Source organism: Etheostoma cragini, chromosome 2, assembly GCF_013103735.1.
Source record: "Etheostoma cragini isolate CJK2018 chromosome 2, CSU_Ecrag_1.0, whole genome shotgun sequence".
NCBI classification, from domain to species: domain Eukaryota; kingdom Metazoa; phylum Chordata; class Actinopteri; order Perciformes; family Percidae; genus Etheostoma; species Etheostoma cragini.
This window is the reverse complement of record NC_048408.1, coordinates 83775-88304: the sequence shown is the minus strand read 5'-3', so window position 1 is coordinate 88304 and position 4530 is coordinate 83775. Positions and strand designations below refer to the sequence as shown.

General features: G+C 42.8%; 1 non-coding gene across 1 annotated transcript; it reads left to right on the top strand.

The window, feature by feature from the left end:
- The first annotated feature begins 3455 nt into the window (after positions 1 to 3455).
- LOC117937832 lies at positions 3456 to 3671 on the top strand. The gene has a single exon (XR_004655264.1). It is a non-coding gene; the product is annotated as a small nucleolar RNA U3 (small nucleolar RNA).
- The last annotated feature ends 859 nt before the right edge of the window (positions 3672 to 4530 follow it).

Below are 4530 nucleotides of genomic sequence, written 5' to 3'. Positions count from 1 at the left end.
TGGGGTAATTTTGGGCGGCCGGCCACTCCTGGGAAGGTTCACCACTGTTCCATGTCTTCGCCATTTGTGGATAATGGCTCTCACTGTGGTTCGCTGGATTCCCAAAGCTTGACTGATAGACTGATAGATCTCAATTACTTTCTTTCTCAATTGTTCCTGAATTTCTTTGGGTCTCGGCATGATGTGTAGCTTTTAAGGATCTTCTGGTGGACCTTACTGTGTCAAGCAGCTCCTATTTAAGTGATGCCTTGATTGTGAACAGGTGCGGCAATAATCAGGCCAGGGTGTGGCTAGAGAAATTGAACTCAGGTGTGGACAACAAGAGTTATAGTATGTTTTAACAAGGGGGGCAATCACTTTTTCACACAGGGCCATGATGGTTTGGATTATTTTTCACCTTTAATAATAAACACCTTCATTTACAAATTGCATTTTTTGTTTACTTGTGTTGTCCTTGACTATTGTTTAAATTGGTTTGATGTTCCGAAACACTTAAGTGTGACAAACATGCAAAGGAACAGGAAATAAGGAAGGGGGCAAACACTTTTTCACACCACTGTATATCCCTAATCACAGGTCCGTTTTAACTAAAAGGGGCAATCCTAGTATTCTCCTAACCACCATCTGTTTGTTGAGTGAATTATAATGTCTTATTTCTTTTGTAAACATGGAGATAAGTGAAGCCATAGTTCATTTTTATTTCTACTTTTGCTTTCCCTACTGTGACATGTCAAAATGTCAAAAAGGTGCACTGTGTGAAAGCCCATCTCTACACATCCATGTTCCACTCCCACAGGTGTTTCCACCTGACTAATCAGACTGTGTGGACTTTAGAGGCTCAGCTTGATCAGCATGTATTAAAGGAGAACTGTGTATTTATTTTTAGCTTAATTTACCTAACAGAACAGCTTCAGAGTTATTGGAATGGTTACATGACTTTTTCCCGATTTGAATGGTGGTCATCTCGCTCAACCCCTTGCAACTTCCAATTAGCAAGTTGCCAACTCAGTGTCAGGAAGTATCGTGGATATCAATTCCATACATCACTTGTGACGTATGGAATTGATTTACAGCACAGCACGCTTACGTGCCAGGCAGGAACTGGCTGCATCTCATTCACTGCAGAGGGATTGTCAGTCAGGGTTCAGAGGGACAGCAGCTAATGGTTACGTGCTCCAGATGACTCCGAGGTGAGAAAATCTATTTAGATCTTTAAGAAAAGAAAAGATCTTTAAGATTCTATTTGTTGTGTCTTCTATTGTATCTGTTTCATATTTTTTGGGTGCTTTTTTACTGTGAAGTACTTTGGTAGGCTTCGGCCTTGGAAATGTGCTATACAAATAAACATGACATTGACATTGACAAGAAGACCGATATGTAGACTGAATTAGATTTACAGTCACTGTTCTCTCAATACTTCAGTGTCAGCCTACTTATTCTCTAAAATAAATGCTCCAGTCATTTCTTTGGATTAATACTGGTTCTCAGTATCCACAATTGTATTCTGTTAGCTAGACAAAAACAGTCCAGTGTCCATTGTCTATGAAGGGCTAAGACTGGAAGGACATGAGGGATAGTTCAATGGTCTCTGCCATAGGGACAAAACATCCACACATTTTGACTTGCAGTGCTTAAACATTGCCAAAGGGACGGAGCATTTCGGGGACACTGGCTATTTAAAAGAGAAAGAAATTTAGCTTTGACACATGAGTGAACATTTTTGGGTAGATATGAGCTTTTGCAGGTGAACCATGGTGATGTGCTGAACCATCCAGGTTATTTTGGCAAAAGCACCAAGAGTTTTGAGAATGTCATTCTGTTTCAAGAAATGAGCCAAACCAACACGGAAAAACTGTAATACGTAGCAATCAAGCCTAGCCTGTTGAGGCCACACAGTCTGATTAGTCAGTTGGAAACACCTGTGTGAGTGGAACGTGGATGTGTAGAGATGGGCTTTCAAACAATGCAGCTTTTGACATGTTGACATGTCACAGTAGGAAAAGCAAAGGTAGAAATTAAAATGAATAATGGCTTAACTTCTTTACATGTTTACAAAAGAAATAAAACATTACAAAGTCAAGAAAGTAGTTGCTAACCCTTTCAAGTAACCTTGTCCTCCATGGACAAGACATACTTCAAGACTGACTATCACTGAAGTTAATTAGAAAGCTTAACATGATTTATTACCTCCATTCATGTTAATTTTCCACATATCTGCTAATACCACTCTGATCATATTCCCTGCCAGGTCTGATGTTATGGGCCCAGTTGTGGAATCAGTGGGGAGACAGCACTGATTCCTAAGACCTCAGACTTGAGTTTACACTTTGTGGATGTAAACCAATGGCGACCAATTACAATTGCGTCTGTTGTCTTGCGGCTTTTCTCTCGAATCATTACGGGTAGGATGACATATGCGTGTCCTGTTCACCCATGACAAAGAGGTATCATTGCCTCAGCTGGCTGCTCTGAGATCCTCTCGTTGTTGATGGGCTGTTTGAGGTTGAGCGCGGGAGAAAGACGCGCCCTCGCGGTGGTATTTGTCGACTTTGCAAAGGCCTTTGACACTATCTCTCATGAGCATCTTCTGAATGCCCTGAGATGGAAAGGGTTAGACCAACAAATGCTGGTGTTGGTCAGAGATTCTTATGAACAGAGCAGAGGGCAGAGGAGTGAATGTATGTCCATGTCAGGTTTGGTTCCCCCCGGGTAGGGGGGAGCAGCAAATGAAACAAATCCAGAAGCGGTGACGCCCAAAAGCAAATAACTGATCCCGTTTGATTGGCGTCAGGTCGAGTTTGACAGGTGGGCTGACCTTGGGGATCAAGAAAATAGGTTCAGAAACTGCTGTAATCTCTCTTGAGGTAGCCAAATGCCTTGTCATCTAATAAGTAACATGCATGAATGGATGAGATTCCCACTGTCCCTACCTACTATCTAGCAAAACCACAGCCAAGGGAACGGGCTTGGCAGAATCAGCGGGGAAAGAACTCCCTGTTGAGCTTGCCTCTAGCTTGGCACTGTGAAGAGACATGAGAGGTGTAGACACGCGTGACACGCTCCGGGGACAGTGGCAGGTAGGGAGTTTTCTTACTGTGACGTGTCAAAATGTCAAAAAGGTGCATTGTTTTAAAGCCCATCTCTACACATCCGAGTTTCACTCTCACAGGTGGTTCCACCTGACTAATCAGACTGTGTGGCCTTTACAGGCTCAGCTTGATTGCTACGTATTACAGTTTTTCTCCGTTAGTTTGGCTCATATCTTGAAACAGAAATTACATTCTCAATACTCCAAGATTATTTAGCAAAACAGTCTTACAGTTCAGCACCACACTATAACTCAACTGCAAAAGCTCATATTGCTCCCAAAACTGTTGACTTATGCTTCAAAACTAAACCCTGAGTGACAGTCCCTCTGCAGTGAATGAGATGCAGTTTTCCCCCTCAGTCTAACCAAGATTATTGTTTCAGGGATCATTACTAGAGTTTCTGACTTAAGGAATGTGTTTCTAAAGTGTTTGGTCTCTCTGACCACAATGATGAGTGGTGATATTCCTTTCTGTGCGTGAAGCTGTCAGAGAGTAATGCTTCACTTCATATGCGCTCTGTCATTGATGATTGGTCATTGTTTCTTTATGGAGCATTGAGAAAGGGAATATGATCAGAGTGGTAACAGCAGATATGTGGAAAACTAACATGAGTGAAGGCAAGACAATATAATAAATTGTCAAATTAACTAAGGTCATAGTCACTCTTGGAGTACTTAGGCTCGTTCGAGATGAACTGCGCCTCGCCTGTAAAGTGGACGAGAGCAGGCGGCAGCAGCGGGGGCGGGGACAAAAAGCTGCGGGAAAGTCGGACAGTTTCCAGCCGATTCCAGCCGCTTTCAGGCTGGACAGGAAGTGACAAAAACACTGTGGTGCGATCCCGATTTAATAAAATATAATCAGACCTACATATCAGCTTGTACACTGTCTCCAGTTGTTTTAATTATATAAGAGTAGCTGGTCAAAGTGCTCTACATGCAATCTCTTGCTGATTTTAATTAACAACACACTGTAGATGATCCGTGATCTGAACAGATTTAGTCTCTCTGACTTCTAAACGTCACTATCAGCCACACAACTCGTGTTCTGTACAGAATAAGTCTTTAAGTCAGACAATTAGCAATTAAAATCCCTCCGATTCAAAAACAATAAAAAGTTTATATATATCGTCATCATGGTTTAAACCAATCAGGTGTTAAATCAGCTGAGAAGCCGGCGTTTCCCAGCATGCTCTGGGTCCGCCTGGCTCTTGCAGTTGGTGAAAAGCAACTGCGCCGCCTGGGTCTCAGAACTGCGGCCGCCTTGCTCTCGTGAGATTCCCGTTGCCCACCTGTGCATGACGTCAGAGCAAGTCGGGATCAAGTCGGACAGAAATCTAACCGGCATGCAACGGGCGCCGATCGCCGGTGATCGATTCTGCGCAGATCTGTCTCATCTCGAACGAGCCTCTTTTCTTGTCCATGGTGAACAAGGTTACTTAAAA